We start from the raw sequence: 18,209 nt of genomic DNA on the forward strand, positions 1-18,209 counted from the left end.
ATTTCATAATAATAGAATAGTCAATAGAAAAAATAGAGAATAGAGTTGAGAGATTAGAGTTGTAAGCAATTTTTATTTTGTAGCAAGATTGAGTCTTGAAGAGAGAAGTTCAAGCAATTGTTGTATATGATGACTTGGAGATCAATAAAATATTGAAGTTATGGTGTTTTGTTGCAAATTTCTTAAGTTATCTTCATGGTTGTTGGATGTACTTGAATCATGCTCAATCAAAGTAGTTTGTTAATTTGAAAGGCTAAGTGTGAGATTTGATATTTGGTAGGATTCGCAATCCATACCACTAGCTTCTTGCTGATTGTAGGAACGCCTTGCGTGGTCGACTGGAAAACATTTTGAGTCCTTAACCTTCAAGCATTTTCGCATCTAGGACATGTACCTTCGTAGTAGTGTCCTTGGTCTTTGATGCATTGAATACCATTATTACCTTAGAAGATCGCACTAATTTCAATTAAGTTGTTATCTTATGGCAAAATTGAAATTGGTTGAGTCTTGCCAAATCTCATTCATGCTAAGTCGTTCATAGGGTTAGGCTAGATTAGACCTCTTAAGCCCTGTCCTTTTTCTCATTTTTTTTGAAAGTTCTTTTTAGATTAGTACAACCTTCGAACTTTTGAATCCGTAAGAAGCCTTGAAGGAAACAGCAAATCACATCATACCACTAAAAAGCTTGTCCACACGTGGAGACCCCACTAAAAGAACCTTGGAGTCCATCTAACTGATCCTTTTTGCAGATCTTCAGCAGTTAGAGACTATTTTCTCAAGAGAGGATAAGATGCCTGTCGGTATTTTATTCTGTGTATGATTGTGTATCAAATACACGTCAACAGGTCTCTACATGTGGACAAGCACCAATGGTTGTTGTGATTGCTGTTTCATCAAGGGGTCTTACGCCAAATCCGAACTGCAGGAATAGGGTTTCCTAATACTAATGAGCTCTCAAAAAAGATCAAAAGAGTAGGGCTTGCAAGAAATAAAGTCTAATCTAATCCTAAGAATGACTCAATGTGGACAAGACTTGGCAAGATTCTACCAACTTCAATATTGCCATAAAGTAACAACTCAATTGAAATTGATGCGATCTTCTAAGGTAACAAATGATTTTTTCAATTCATCAAGGATCATAAACACTACCACGAAGGCACATGTCCAAGATACAACAATGATTTGAAAGTTTAAGTGATTCAAGTTGATCCAGTTGACCACGCAAGGCGTTCCTACAATCAGCAAGAAGCTAGTGGTTTGGAAAGCGAATCCTACCAAAGATCAAGTCCAACACTTTGTCCTTCGAATTAACACACTACTTTGATTGAGAATGATTCAAGAAAATGAACAACCATTAAGATAACCACGAGAATTGCAATAAAACACCATAACTTCAATATTTTATTGATCTCAAAGCCATCATGAACAACAATTGTTTGAAATTCCTTCTTCAAAGCTCAATCTTGCTACAAAAAAAACAACTTGCTTCTAATCACTCTAATTTCTCCTTAATCTCTAATTTTTCTAGTTCTAGTTACAAAATGAAAAAGAAATGAGGGTATATATAGCATCCTCAATTACAATGAACGGTCCAGATCAAAATAAGATCAATGGCCAAGATTATGACACCTAAACCCTAATTAGGGTTTATTACAAATAGCCCCCTTTTTACTGAACAATATTAAATGCATAGCCAAATATTAAATTTGGCACAAAAATCTAGGAGACATAGACCAATGACAATTAAGGTGCCACATCATCTATAACAACCTCTCATCTAGAATCTTATTTCCTTTCCAATGCTCTTTCTTAGCATATGCAATGAATCTAGACATGATTCTTTCGATCTCAGCAATTGGAATCTCGGGAAGATTCTTCATTCGTTCTTCTAAGTGGATGACCTGATCGAAAGCCCTGAGAAGAGTAGCGTCCCATTCAGGTTCAAGTTCCTTGGTCTTCTCAATCAGGAGCATGGTAGCAAACATCTGGTCCCGTTGCTCATCTGTAATAATATTCTCATCTTTGCAAAAGATGACCTTGACTCTATCCTCCAATTCTTGCAAATCCACATCTGTCTCAACTTCGATCCTCCTGCCAAGAATAGTACGTAGTACCTCAAACACTCTGTCCTGGATCGGGTGGATAACCTCCTCAACATGATTGCATCTAGTACTGATGTCCTCGAAGAGAACTTCCTTCATCTGGAGTAAAGTCAACCACTGAAGTAAACCATGAGGTCCTCCATCCATTATCTTTTCCTGCACTAGGACCTTCCTTGATGTTTGTCTGATTACTTGCAAGACAGGAATGATAACATCTTTAGTATGAGCAAAAGTGGATGACCTCAAGAACCTGGATAGCCCTATGAATGGTTTGCATCATCCTTGTTGCAAATTCAATAGCAACTGTATGGGATTTGTCAATCCATGAGCTCATAAGCTGAACCAAACTCCTGACTCTCTCTGCCTCGCCAACTGATTCGAGGGGAAGTGCCTGCGCAGGAGATACTGCTGGATCCTGACGCCTCAAAGGCTTATTGAGATGGCTAAAGTAGCCTCTCCAAGCACTGACCTCTCGCTCAAGCTTCCTATTCTTTTCCATTTCTTCTCTAAGTTTGTCCTTAAGTGCCTCAAATGAATCAGTGGCATCATCCAACGTTTGCTCGGCTGTGAGTGGACCAAGCTCAAATGTCTCTACATCAAACTCCTCTGCGAGGATCTCACCTTCATACTTGTCCACTGCTGGTGTAGCTATCTGTAATTTCCTGGATCCTGTCTCATCTCTGATCATCTTGGACATCTTAGTGGCTTTCCTCTTTTCTGTCACTCCCTGAGAATTTCCAACAAGGCTCTCTAAATCAATCACATTATCTTCGTCCTCGATCACAATCACCCTTGTTAGTCTCTCTTTTAACCAATCTGGAATAGCAGATCTTGTTTCTCTAACCTATATCTCATTAGGCAATGTTTCTTCTTTTCTGAGAGGAGATGTTACTTCATTATCTTCCTTATCTTCATGTAACTCATTAGCTTGGAGAGACCCACTTGGTGACCTTCGAGGTGCCTGTCCCTCCTTATCGTTCTGTACCATTGATTCCATAGACTCCTCTATCTCAAGTGTCCTCTTCTCAGGTCGAGAAGATGTGCCGGATGAACGATCTCGGTTGGCCTCTTGCTTCTTCTTGGAGGATTCCCTTTTTTCAGGTCTTTCTTTCCTCTTCGAGCCTCTAGGATGGAGATTGCCTTCACTTGCGCTTCGAAGGTTGCCTTCACTTGTATTTCTGGGATTAGGATTACCTTCGCTTACACTTGCCCCACCTTCAACTGGTCTCTCCTCCAAGGTGAAAGTCATAGCTATGCCTTGTTCTCTCAACTTTTGATGCTGCACATCAACCCATCTGCGAGTACAAGACAAGACTGGAGCCATCAAAGCATCTAGATCCACAACCTCGGGCTCATTCCAATCTAGCTTCACTGATTTGCTTTCTCGATCATAAGATGATTGAAGATGCCTGCCACTGTCCTGAGCTTGGTCGGCCACTCTGTAAATCTTGCATTTCCTGATGAAATCCAAAGGCAATCTAGAATGCATCTTTCTTTTCACTTCAAGATCATCTAAGAGATTCATCATAAAATCTTCTATTTGAAACTCATGCTTATATTTTCTTCTGACTGTCTCCTCTATATGCCCATATGGATCAAAGCTCTCTCTCAAGGCAAAGAATGAAAATAAATATAAAGCTAACTCTTTCTCTGCATCATCCATGGCTAGAGCATTAGGACATACCTCAACTGAATTCCCTAATATGATAGGCACAGGAACTCCATTTCCATGTCTGTGTCTGAATGCTTTCACATAAGCGGCCAACTGTCTTGTTACCTCAAGTAACACTATTCTGTCTGTCGGATACCTCGGCAACATGTAGGGAGGTGAAGGACATCCATGAACTCTAATATAAGTAAATTTCGGGAATTGGATGAACCAAGCACCGTACCTCTTTACTAGCTCTTGTGCATCCTGTGATAGCCTATTGTGAATCCCGCCTTGCAAAGTCCTGGTGATGTTCATCGTGAATGTATCATTGACTAACTTGTAGTTACTTCCTGGCGGATGATGTAAGTGAACATAGGAATCAAAAACTCTGACTTCCCCGGGCCCTCTTCCAATCACTCCCCTGTGAGGTAGTCCTGCATACTCAAAGCTTCTGATCAAGGCATATATGATGTATGAACTCATGTGGAAAGACTTGGTAGCCTTCAATCTCCTTAACTGTACGTCCAAGCAATGACTAATCATTCTAGCCCAATGGATTGTTCCTTTTCCTTGAACTATCACTTGGATGAAGTAGAACATCCACTTCTCAAAATAGAAGGCTTGAGGAGGCCCCGTAACTCGGTTGAGTAATGTTATCAAATCTCTGTACTCCTCCTGGAAGTCAATCCTATGTGGTGTGTTCGGAATCTTGCTCAGGCGAGGACGACTCTTGAGTAACCAGTTCTTATTGATGATGCTTAGGCAAGTGTCTGGATCATCTTCGTACATGGACCTGGCTCCTTCTATGCTTTTATAAATCATATCTTTATGTTCTGGCAAGTGAAGAGCTTCACTGATAGCTTCCTCTGAAAGATAAGCAAAAGTGTCTCCTTCCTTGGACACGATCGTTCTGGACTGAGGATCATAATGGCGAGCACACTCGATCATCAACTCATGGCACTGGACTGCTAGAGGGAAGCCGACCGCCTTAATGATGCCACTTTCAATTATCCTCCTGGCGACAGGTGACGGCTTGCCAATGTAAGGGACCTCTCGAAACTTCTTCGTACTGAAGTTCCCCAAGTTGGTATCTCCAATGTTGCTCCACTTCGACACAATCTTGGTCTCCAATTCTTCGTTCTTCTGATCTTCCTTCATGAGAGCTGGACGACTAGTGGATGCTCCCACCTTCGGGGTCGCCATCGTAATACCTACACAGCATTTCATAATAAGTAATAGATTTTGCAATGTATAACTATATATTAGAGATTAAATTTAGGAAACTTCATGATAAGTCTTTGAGTTATCATTTCCTAAAAACGATTAAGCTAATGGAATTTCAAAATTTCAAAATTCAAAATTTAAACTATGACGATCAAAATTCAAAATTAAGACAAGGGAATACTTCGCCATACCTCACTTGAGAGCTAACTCTAAAAAAGCAAAATAAGGAAATTCGCCTAGGCAAAAATCGAGATTTGAAGTATCAATGCGATCCTCCCCAAGCGAACACCTTCCTTAGTAACTTCGCCAACCTTAGGGGTCTTCAACGTGATGATGGCAAATTCGCTTCACTTCAAACCAAATGCGCACTCTCCTTGGATGGAATTTCGCACTTCTCCTTGTCTTCCAAATCGCATATGAAAGGATGATAAAATGATGATTTAAAAATGAGATATCACATCTCCTTTATATAGGCGCTCACCCTCTAATTGCACATAGGCCGACTTGGAAATAAGTCAAATAATAACAAAATTTTAAATAAAAAGAGGAGGCCGATTTTGCAAAACATTTAAAATAAACCCAAGCGCTCTTTCTTTATTTAAATTAATAATTAATTAATTAAATACCTTGTAATTAATTATTTTGATTTTTAAAAGGCAAAATTAATTAATTAAATGCCTTGTGCGCACCCATTAAATGCAAATTTTAATTAAAAAATACCAAGGTTTATCGAAATTTAGCATTTAATGCGATTTAAAAATTATTGGCGCCAAAAACATGTGAGAATAGTGGATATTAACCTTATCGCTCTGGTCCTTGGGAGAGGGACAGGAGCGATCTAGCATTTTGCTCTTGAATTTCTCCCTTTTTACGTTCAAAACCACTTCCTCCACGTTGAAACTGGCATCTTAATTGGGGACCTTGAGCTTGATCGATTCAATGTTTTGATGAATGCCTCTTAAGATCATTATCGCCCTGGCCCCTTGGTGAGGGACAGGAGCGATCTTGTATTTACTCCTTGGTCTTCGCCTCCTTAATCACTAATTTGCATTACAAGGCAAGTAACAATTTTATCCTTTCATTCCACACGTACCTTACTTGTCTCTTACAAGGCAAATTTGATATTTGAGTGTATATCGCCCTGGTCCCTTGGTGAGGGACAGGAGCGAACTTTTTATTTTAGCTCCAAATCGTCAACTTTTAACATTAACTCCTTGTTCATCACCTTTCTAAGGACATTTCGGACCTTGCATGACTTCACCTTGCTATCGTTTTTTGAAGGAAATGACTAGTTTAATGAATATCGCCTTGGTCCTTGCCTGAAGGACAGGAGCGATCTTTGGTGTCTTGGGCTCATTCTTGTTCCTATCAACTCGCAATTGCCTTCACAGTGTAAAATGAGGTCCCTTGATCCTTCCTGAACGTATGAAATGGAATTGATATTCAAAATTTAAGCACACCTAGAGATTTTGCTCTAGTCCCTGGGAGAGGGACAGGAGCGAACTTTGGCATTTCATCATATTTGGCGATCTTTGCAACTTCGTTTCTCTCGAAGCACCTTCAAAACATCATTGCCTCCTCGTACCTTGGTCTGGAGTGATTTTAAACTTGTAAGGAAGGCAACATAACTAATATTTCGCCCTGGTCCCTGGCTGAGGGACAGGAGCGAATTTGCATTTGTAAGCTCAATCACACTTTGCCAATGTTTAAAAATATCTTCAACGGACTCGTCATGCTCCCTTTCATTCATCTTTAGGATGGAATTCATTTCAATTTGGTGAGAAATCCTCCTTAGTAAGAAATCGCTCTGGTCCCTGGCTGGGGGACAGGAGCGCCTAGGACAACATAGGCCTCACTTGGCGTTTTACAATCTTCAAATTATCTTCAACGGGTTCGTTACGCCTCCTTTGCCTGCCTCAAAGTTAAAACTTACTTGATCTTTGCCCAAATCTTGCCTTATAAGGAAATTCGCTCTGGTCCCTGAGAGAGGGACGGGAGCTACCACTAAAATTCGCCCTGGTCCCTGGGAGAGGGACAGGAGCGATTTTGCTTCTATGGTCCATTTTCCTCATGATGACATTTTCAAGTTATATTCAACTGATAAGATGTATCTCTTCTGTTCTCCCCAAATCGCGAAATCGTTCAAATCTTGCAAGGACAAGGCAATGTTGGATTTTAAGGTTCAGTCCTTCAGTGAGGGACAGGAGCGATTTTTGCTCCTGGCACATTTCCATATTTGCAAATTTCCTCAAATTATATTCACTGGAAAGAACATGCCTCCCCTTATCTCTTCCAATCCAAAATTCATCTTGATCCTGCAAGGAAAGTAAAATTTTGAGAAACAAGCTCCGGTCCTTCAGTGAGGGACAGGAGCGATTTTTGTCCCTGAGGGCAAATGTTCAACTTTTGTTGCAAATGACTAAGTCCTGGCATTCCATCACGTTTATTCCATCTTTCATCACTTCCTTGACGTTTTAGCTTGATCAAAATGAAGTCAGAATGGTCCAAACAAGACATTTCGCCCTGGTCCCTGACTGAGGGACAGGAGCGATTTGTCCTAAAACCCCAAAAAATTCGCCATTTTCAAATCTCAAAATCTTCAAAGGTTTCAATTCGCGTTCAAACGCATCTCCTGGCGACCCTGCACAAGACAAATGAAACAAATTAATAACCAGGATGCATAAAATATCACTTTCGCCCTGGTCCCTGGCTGAGGGACAGGAGCGATTTTGCTTCCCTAGGCCAAAATATCATGATTTTAGAGTTTTAAACACTTGACAAGGCAACAATAAGACCTTTCCAATGTCCGGAATCAATTATCAAAATTTTCAAAATTTGGTCAAAATCATTCAATCAGACAAAATTCCATAATTCCATCATCCACACTTAGGCAAAATTCGGGCTTATATTCAAAATTCCGACTGAACCTAGACCAACCCACTTGACCTCTAACGAATTTACCCCACTTCAAAATTGCATCCTACGAGAGGAAGCTCAACAATCTCTCAAAATTGGACTGGATTCTGGCTTAAAATCATCAAAACGGAAACCCTAAGGCTTGACCCTAATCCAGACGACTGACTCACTAACCCAAAACCCTAAAAGCAGAGAGAGAAACAGGCAAAACCGAGCAAAAAGAGGGGGTCCCCATTTTAATGGGGCGATGTGTGAAAACGTCACAACAGGATGGTAAGATCATGATGTCATGATAGGTTCTTCATTCAGTTGATTGGAACTTTGAAAGTGGTATGGTAAGCTCTCTTTGTATTGGGTGCATTGATCATATGCTTGAGAGTTTCATGAGAGTGTAGAGAAGCATTTGGAGCTTGTCATGGATTGATCATTTGTTGGTACTCATGGATACATGGAGACTTAGGTGAGGCTAGAGTTTTATCTAGATGAGAGACGTGTTGAGATGGTTACTCTTGATGAGATTTCAGCTGGAAGTCTGAGGAGCCTCCACCTTGGTTGGACGTGAGTTCAATAGAGACCTATGAGGAGATTTCTCTTGGATGAGTCATGATGACTTGGATATTCTGGAGGGGCATTCTCATTCTCCACTCTTGGTCTTCTTGGTGGTTTATCACTTGAGAGGTATTACCCATTTTTCTCTCAGATGCCTTATGGTTTTCTTTCATATTCATGGATTTTGAGCTATTGTTAGATGGTTCTGGAGGATTTATTGTGTGAGGTAGACAACATGGTTATTTCCTTGGGCTGATTTCCTAAAATAGGAAATTGAGTGGTTTTGTAACAACCATGAATCCTAAACCCTTAGGAAATAAATACTTCTACTTTTACACAAGATAAATTTTATGATGGTAGTAAAAGCATGACAATTTATTTTCAAATTAAGCATTTCTGTCAGAAAACATTATGAAAGGAAATCTTTTCTTTTTCCATTACATTGAAAATCATGATACAAAACATGGCATAAATAAAATTTATCAGATATACCCACTAGGAAAGTATTGTATCTGTCTTGCAAGTCTCAACTAGTCAACTACAAGAGGGAGGGCATCATCTGGGCGCTACTCCAACCACAGACCAATTGTCTCTCACACACATTCCTATTGGAAGTGGCCCTACCCTTCACGAGGAGTATAGACAAAGGGACCTATTTGGTGCCATTTGAAAATTGGTGTCGTATGCCACATATCTCATTCCAACCATACTACTTTGCACTATCTTCTAAGTATGTCCTATTTGAATGATCTATGTTTTGGCGACACTTGTGAACGGACTAGTTGCATGCAGTGACAAATACGACACTTTGGCCAGAGTTTTATTTTTCATAAAATTCATTGTTCACTCACCTCTTACTTGACTTGGAGACTACTCTCTTCCTAGGGTTTGGTAAGTATAAATATCAAGATCAAAATCATAAAAAGAACTTGCAATCACAAATACTTAATGGTTTAGACTTCACCTTTTGCAACTGCAACCTGGAATATAGAGTCACTTTCCCATAGTTCGTCATAAGTTCGTTTTAGGTTTACATTCTATGTACGTCTTATAGAGTCTACAAGAATATAATAATTCCTTGGCTAGGATTCTTCGACCCACTGGTCTCTCTAGAGCTCCTAGAACTACAATTGACATTCCCTTGCCAAAAACAAAGAACAATTACATACCTATAACATATTTGCTCATATATATTCTTATGTATATTAATAACCTCATGCATTACAAATATTCCAAATATCTCTTTCTTCGACTAGCTATCAAAAACACTCATACTGAGTTTAATTACAATGGTATTCAATTCAAGATTGAGAATACATGTAATAATGAACTAAGAAAAACACAAGCATATTTTAGGAATTCACACCAATCCCATTTCCTCATTTCTTAAACTATAACAAGTTTACCCATCAAGAACACTTCATGAAAACAAGACTATCTCACATTCCAAGAGTAGACATTACAAGTAAAATAATTAAGCTAACAAGCAAAATAAAACATGCCTGATTACTTAGGAGTCCGACGAAGGAAAAAGAATTAGAGTCTTAGAGTCCTTCCTCAAATCTCCTTCACAAGCTTTTCCACAACTCATCCAAACAAGGAAATCACAAATGAAACCCTCTTCCAAATTTTCTTCTCAAAAGGAAAGAAAAATCCTCTCCCTTTAAGACTTTCTAAAAACAAAAACATTTCATTTGCAAGCTTCATAATGAAAAAGACTTCCCCCAAAAGTCCCTTTTAAAACCAAGGCTGTCCTATTTATAGATTCTCAAGGGAAAATATTTCTCACTTCTAAATTATCCTTTTCCCTCCAAAAATCAGGGCAATTCAATGCCCATAACCAATGGATAACCAAAATTTGATTATCACAATTAAAAACATAACTGAAATATTAGATTCTCGCAAAAGTAATTCAAAGCTTGTTTCATATTTTGAGGGTTAGTTAAAAATGAAATAACCCCCACATGGCATTTTAAAAAGGTTTATCACTATATTCCTAAGTGCTCGCAAGTGGTGCTATTAACAATGTGGGGACGGTTTAAAAATTAACCCACCCTTACTCTTGTGATTAGGGCACACTAGGTATAATTCCACTCCCATGGGAGTAGGGTGTGCTTTGAATTAGACCCCACTCTTCACTCTACCACTCATGTGTTATTCTCTCCATGCACCCCCTCCTTTACTCCCACTAAGGTGGTTAGCGCCTTCCTCTCATCAATACGTGGTGATGTTGACTTTTCCTAAGAACCAACTAGTGGTCAAAGTCTCTTTAATATGCCCCCCTTAAACCAATTTATTAATATTTTATTTCTATTTTATTTAATGATTTTATATTATATATATATATATATATATATATATATATATATATATATATATATATATATATGCATGAGTACATTTTCGTATTCCTCTTAGTATGTATATATTAGTTTGTAATACATTATCACATTTATTTAAACATATACATATATCTATAGATGTATTCCTTTATATGTTTTCTCCTCTAACACATTCATATCACTCTTATTATAGAAACATCCAAATGAGGAAATAATTAAACTTACAATGACGATCTCAAATCCTACGCACTCTGACTTAATGCAAGTTCAACATTAGGGTTTATGACGACTTTAACCAAAACAAGGATAAAGACCTAAAACTAAAGACTAAAGTACTTACTTGTTGATGTGTATTTTGTACACGACCAAACACAGAATAAAATACCCAGAGGTATCTTATCCTCTCTTGAGCAAACCTTCCTGACTGCTGAAGATCTCGCCGAAGGATCAGTCGAGGCAACTCCAAGGTTCTTGTATGTAGGTTCTCTACTCATGGATAAGCTCTTTGTGGTATGATGTGATTTTGCTGGAATCACAAGGGGACATACACTTGATGACTAAACGTCTGATTTGCTTTGAACATTGCTGGAACACAGGATTTCACTAGCCTAGATTTTTTGAAAAAAAGGAAAAAAGGATGACGGCGAGGGAAGGATCTAATTCTGACACTAAGAATGTAGGAACAATGAATGACCTTTGATGAAATTCTAAGTCTTGTCTTGACATCCCAAGACCATCTCCACAAGGTTAGTGCGATCTTTGGAGGAAAGCTTTATGATGTTTAGATCATCGCTACAGGCATAGACACCATTAGGCTGATGCATATCAATGAAGAAGCGACAATTGAAGTTAAGCTTATGCTGAATGATTCTAGTTGACTACACAAGGCAAGTCTGCAATCAACAAACTGCTAGTAGTATGGATATACAAATTTCACCATCAATCAAACACATTTCTTCCACTCATCTAATAACATGAAATCAAATCTGAGAAGTATAAAGACCATGCAAATTGTTGAATCGACCCATAGATTTCACCATTTCTTCAATGAAGTTTTACAAGTCTTTTACAACAACATCTTGGCAACAATCTTTGCCTTCTCTTGCTATTCTACTTTAATTGCTATTCTATCAACTGACTATTCACTATTTCTAACTATTCACCTTCTAACTACTGACTCACTATCGTCTATTAGCTAACCATTAGCCTTTACAAATGAGGAGCCAGGGCTTATATAGTGCCCTCAATACAATTCAATGGCTCAGATCAATTTGAGATCAATGGCCGAGATTTTACAATGAAAACCCTAATTGGGGTTTGTTACAACAAACTCAATTCCGGCCAATGAAATAATTGCATTATTTGGACCCATGTCTTCTTTGGAATATTCGACCAATGGATAGCCGGGGTAGGTACATTGAAGTTTGTGTCATCTTTGATGAGTCAAGTACATTGAACCTGGACACGCTGAGGTGGATCAACCCAACATGGAGGAGTGATGACTGGGACGCCACCTTGCTTGACACTCGGAACTTGGCTGATGTTCAATTTGATGATGTTGCGAAGCTAGCTTTAATTAACTCTTCTGAAACTATCTGCTTCTTCAACGAACCCTTGCTTTATCTTCCTTTGTCTTTGATGTGCAGGATGGATGATGTACCTTGGACTAGAAGATGTCGTCCTTGATGATGCTAGACCGAAAAGGTCATCCCTGTTGATGCTGGACTGGAGAAGGTCGTCCTTGATGATGCTGGACTGGAGAAGGTCGTCCTTGTTATGGTCTTCTTTCCTCTGCAAAACAAACCCAAAAGATGATTAAGGACACATAATAAATTCATTTCGGCATAGCATTTTATACCTTAAATCATCAACAAGAAGACATCAAAATGAAGTTTGCTCAAGATTCTTTCTAGGGACAGGCTTCATAAGAATTTCGCCCTGGACCCTCTGGAAGGGTCAGGAGTGAAATTTGCATTCTTGGCTCATTTAGACCTCTTTTCAACATTACCTCACAACCAACTCTTCGCCTTGATCTTTATCATGAGCAATCTGAGTGAAATTGGGAGTTTCGCTCTGGACCCTTTGGAAGGGTCAGGAGCGAAATTCACCTTTCAGGTCACAACTCTTCATTTTCTTCACTTCAATTCATCTTGTAGGGCAAAGTAACATCAATTTAACCTCAACTTCGCCTTAGGACTCCAAGTCTTGACTTGACACAAGGAGGAAATAGGTAGATGAAGAATTTCGCTCTGGACCCTTTGGAAGGGTCAGGAGCGAAATTCACCTTTTAGCTCAAAATTCACACTTTTGAAGGTCAAACATCTTTCCAAGGCATTCCAAATAGCTTCTCTCACCCTAGTCTAGGCCTGACTTAGCACAAAATTTGGAGGATAAGATGGTTTTTAGGATTTTCGCTCTGGACCCTTTGGAAGGGTCAGGAGCGAAAATCTTATTTTAGGCTTATTTCCTCATCTTTTCAACTCCAATCCTCATCCAAGACCAAGGACACATCGCCTCGCTCCTATCTAGGCCATAAAAACCCAAAACTTGACTTGATTTGCAAGGAAAAAAGGGTGATCCTAGGAATTTCGCTCTGGACCCTTTGGAAGGGTCAGGAGCGAAATTCTCATTTTGGCTTCAAAATTTGCATTCTTGGTGACCAAAATCCACTCTAAGGCAATCCAAATGACTTCTCTCACCCTTGTCCAGGTTTGATTTTGCTCAAATTTTGGAAGAAAAGATGGTTTTTAGGATTTTCGCTCTGGACCCTTTGGAAGGGTCAGGAGCAAAAATCACTTTTTAGGACAAATTCTACCATTCAACTCACCTCCAAGGTCAAGGAAACTTTGCTCCATCCTTCCCTAAGCCATAAAAACCAAAAGCTTGACTTGATTTGCAAGGAAGATAAGTGATTTTAGGAATTTTGCTCTGGACCCTTTGGAAGGGTCACGAGCGAAATTCACCATTTGGCTCAATTCCTTCACATTTGATAATCATTGATAAGTCAAAGTTATTTCTAAGGACCTCTTCCATCAAAACTCACCTTAGTCAGCACTAGGCTTGGCACAAAATTGGGAAAAAAGGTGGGTTTTGAGAAAATTCGCACTGGACCCTTTGGAAGGGTTAGGAGCGAATTTCTTGTGTTGAGCTCATTTCTTCATATTTGATGACTCTTGACAATTCAAGGACATGCCTAAGGACACCTCTAATCTTGACCCACACTAGACTTGGCATAAATTTGAGGGAAAAGATAGGTTATGCACAATTTCGCCCTGGACCCTTTGGAAGGGTCAGGAGCGAATTTCATGATTTGCTTGTTTATCCTCATTCAATTCCATTCTTTTCACTTTGTTTACTTGGACTCTTATCCTTGGATCCCTCTCCCATGCTTGCAACATTTCGCTTGACCTCAAAGTGACTAGAAAAGAGAATTTCGCTAGAAATCATGGCCAGGGACAAGACCTATAATGAATTTTGCCTTGGACCCTCTGGAAGGGTCAGGAGCGAAATTCTTCCTCTAGCCCAAAATCATCATTTTTTTGAGACAAAAATCCATTCAAGGGCAATCTTAAGGGCTTCTATCATCCTTGTCTAGGCCTGACTTGGCACAAATGTGAAAGGAATAGGTGGATTTAGGATTTTCGCTCTGGACCCTTTGGAAGGGTCAGGAGCGAAAATCTCATTCTTGACTTGATCCTTCATCTTTTCACCTCCAATCTTCTCTAGAAGGTAACTAAACATCATTCTCATGCAAGGAACAAAGTCTTAAGCCCAAGCAAGGTCAAAAAGGTAGGCTTGTAAGGAATTTCGCTCTGGACCCTTTGGAAGGGCCAGGAGTGAAATTCACCTTCTTGGCTAGAATCCTTCATTTTTTCAAGGCTTTCAAACATATCCAAAGTCCAAACATGTCCACACTTCCCTTCAAGATGCCTTGCAACTCAAAATTTGGTCAAACTAGGGAGGAGATGAGCCTTAGGAGGATTTTCGCTTTGGACCCTTTGGAAGGGTCAGTAGCGAAATTCACCATTTGGGCTTGATTGTTCATTTTTTAAACTTCAATTTTCTCCTTGAGGCAAATATAGATCATTTTCCATCAAAGGAGCAAGGTTTCAAGCCAAAACAAGGGAGCAAAAACGGTTTATGATGAATTTCGCTCTGGACCCTTTGGAAGGGTCAGGAGCAAAAATCACTTTTTGGCTATAATCTTCATCTTTCAAAGTGTCCAACTCCCTCCCAAGGCAAAAACAAAGAAGGAAATAAGAGCTACAAGGATTTTCGCTCTGGACCCTTTGGAAGAGTCAGGAGCGAAAATCATGATTTGACCTTGATTCTTGCTTTTTTCGACTCTAATTTTCTTTGGGAGGCAAACATAGACTACTCTCCTTTCATCTCCATCTTGGTCTTGACTTTGGCAAAGGGAAAAATGAGTGTTTTCAAGAATTTCGCTTTGGACCCTTTGGAAGGGTCAAGAGTGAAATTCACTTTTCTAGGCTTAATTCACCTTCAAACTGACTTGACTTTGTCAGAGACTCGATCCTAGATCCATTTCCTTCCATATCCTTGCAAACTTGCTCGACCACTCTTTGACTTAGGCGAGATCTTGAGTCTTTGGTGAATTTTCTCTCTGGACCCTTTGGAAGGGTCAGGAGCGAATTTTGACAGTTAAGCCTCTTCATCAGGATTATTTTATGGAATATAACATTTATTATACTTTAAGTTATATTCCATATATACTTCCAGGATGGTTGAGAGTGGTTTCGGACCTCCAGGAGTTATATTGCAAAATCTAGTTTTTGGAGGATTCTTTAGTTTTCCAGACTTAGTCAAATTTCAGGATCAGGACATTCCAGACTTAGCCAAATTTCAGGATCAGGACATTCCAGACTTAGCCAAATTTCAGGGCATTTGAAGATCAGGATGACATTCCAGACTTCATCACTCACCAACGCGACCTAACTCAGACCTTCAAGGATGATACTCACTCACCAAGCAAGACACAATTAGCAACAAGAGCAAAACCAGGCCCTAAGGAAGACTCTGAAAGAAACCCTAACCTGGAGCACCTGCTGACTCCCCTGGCTCAAGCAAAGCCTACCATCCTATTGATCCCCTGGCGACACTCAAAATGCAAAGGCTAACAGACAAACCCTAAACACCTAGAAAGCAAACCCCAAAAAGCAAAAAAAAGTAGGGGTCCCCATTTGCAATGGGGCGATGTGTGAATACGTCACAACATTACTTAAACTCACTAGCAATTCAATGCACAATGGACTCAAGATGGCATCGCCACAATTCCCACTTGTCTATATTCCTCTCTTGGATGATACTCTCCCTATTCTTTTGGTAAAACTGGCTTAACAACCTTTTCTCCTAAATAGCACTTGTCAATTCAAACACGTGATTAGAGCATATCCATATTTAGAAATAGATAAGTAAAATTCATCTTGCATAATCAAATACACATCCAAATAAGCATTTCTAAACTATGTCATTGCAACTTCAAGAACATGCTAGAATTAATTGAAATCTCATCTTGTCGTTAAGCATTTGTTCATAATCATAGCAATTACTAACCATTTACCATGATAGTTAAAAGTAAAATTTTCCAAAATTGGAATGAAATACTAAGTAAAATTTGGGGATGTGACAAATTTGATCTTCTTTGAGAGGCTTACATCCTTGTAGATACATGATATATATGTTACATTTGGTCTCTTGAGGTTGAATGGGTTTGGATGTTGTTTTGGCCTTTCCCTTAGGGTTGTGAAGGAGATCATACTTGGCACAACTGACATTTAGAGGTGTTTGTAGAAGGACATGCTACATGTTTATGATTTGCAGTTTCTCTCTTTGGTCTTAGTGACCTTTCTAAAGGTTCAAATTCACTTGACATTGGATTTGAGGTTTTGTGAGGAGCTATGGTGATCTCTAGTTTGTGGTCATGTGTTGTCACTTGGGTGATGATATGGAGGTTCCTGTGGAGAGCTTGGGAGAGTTGTGGAGACTTGTTGAGAGATGTTTCTTGCAGCAGTTGTTTGCAAGATATGCATGTCTTTGTGGATGGTACATGGCTACACTTTCTATTTATTGTGATTGGCAGAATTAGTATGTTTTGATCTTTTTAGATTCGACATTACCCCTGCAGTGGGAATTCTTGGATGTGTTTGGTCTTCATCAATTGGTTTGCACATGCAACTTGTGGTTGCAGTTTATGGGTTGGTTATGCTGGTGGTATGAGTTTATTGATGTTGGATACCTTTGTGGTATGCGTGATTGGATGAATTAGCACTTCCTGTGGGTGCTATTTTCAGTCGCGTGGGTTTATCAATTGGATAGGAGAAGTCGATTTGATTGTTGTTTTGGCTGATGTTCTATCTTGTTTTATGGAGGATTACTTCACAGTTTTGTTGTGGTTATGGGCTTTGAAGTTGATGTTGTCGATTGGGCTTTGAAGTTGTTGTTGATGCTTCTATATAGCTCATGAGATAGTGGAGTTGTGGCAGTATCTAGTAGCCTTTGATATCACTGGAATCTTATGCTTGTGTTCTTTGAACTGGTGCATATTCACCTTGGCTTGTTCCTTTCTTCCATAGGTGGTAGTTTGGAGGATGACATGGATTGTTGCCTGAGATAGTGGACATCTTGGATGTTGTTGTTGCTGTCTTGATTGGAGCACAAGAGCATGTTTGGGATCTATGTGGTTTCATGAATGGCGGTGATGATGTGTTTTCATTGATTGGCTCTTAATAGTGTAAATCTTGGTGTTTCCAGTGACTCTTGTCAGGTCTTCGACAAGTGGGAGAATGTTGGGATTAAGGTGTCTCAACCTTTGAGTCCTAGCATTAATTATTTGGGTATTATTTGATTAATATGGTGCATATTTAATAATATCCTAAGTGCTAACTTTAATAGGAAGCCATCACTTTGTGGGACCCATCGGGGAAGTTATCCCTACAAATAAAGTGAGGAGAGCACACGATAGTGCCACTTGTCACTTGGGTGATCTTTTGGAGAAAGAAGTTTGTGAAAACTTCTTGGAGTTGCATAGTGGTGACGTGTGTCAAGGTACTTGCAAGATATCTATGGCTTGTTCCCTATTTGGTAGGAAGTTGGCATCCACTTGGAGATTTAAGTTTGGAAATTCATATTTATGCAAGTATTATGCAAAAAGAGTTTTTAATTACATGTTGAAGATAGATTGAATGTGGACACATTTGAGAAGCTGCTATGTTTTTCATTGTAATCTCTATAAATATGTGTTTGTGAGAAGAGCTTATGTGAGAGGAGTTAATTTCATAGGGATGCTGCTAGATTTTCTCTTGGATGGAAATCTCCATGTAAAGACTTAGAGCCTGAAGATTGTATTGTAAATGTATTCTATTGCTGAATAATACAATGGCTTTATGATTTTGGAGTGTGGGGTTT

At 39.2% G+C, this 18,209-nt stretch overlaps 1 protein-coding gene across 5 annotated transcripts in view; it reads left to right on the forward strand.

Moving 5' to 3' along the window:
• Nucleotides 1-18,209, forward strand: part of LOC131057809 (pentatricopeptide repeat-containing protein At4g21065) — a 69,146-nt gene that overhangs the window by 46,139 nt on the left and 4,798 nt on the right. The window lies entirely within an intron of this gene.

This window comes from Cryptomeria japonica, chromosome 9, assembly GCF_030272615.1.
Source record: "Cryptomeria japonica chromosome 9, Sugi_1.0, whole genome shotgun sequence".
NCBI lineage: Eukaryota > Viridiplantae > Streptophyta > Pinopsida > Cupressales > Cupressaceae > Cryptomeria > Cryptomeria japonica.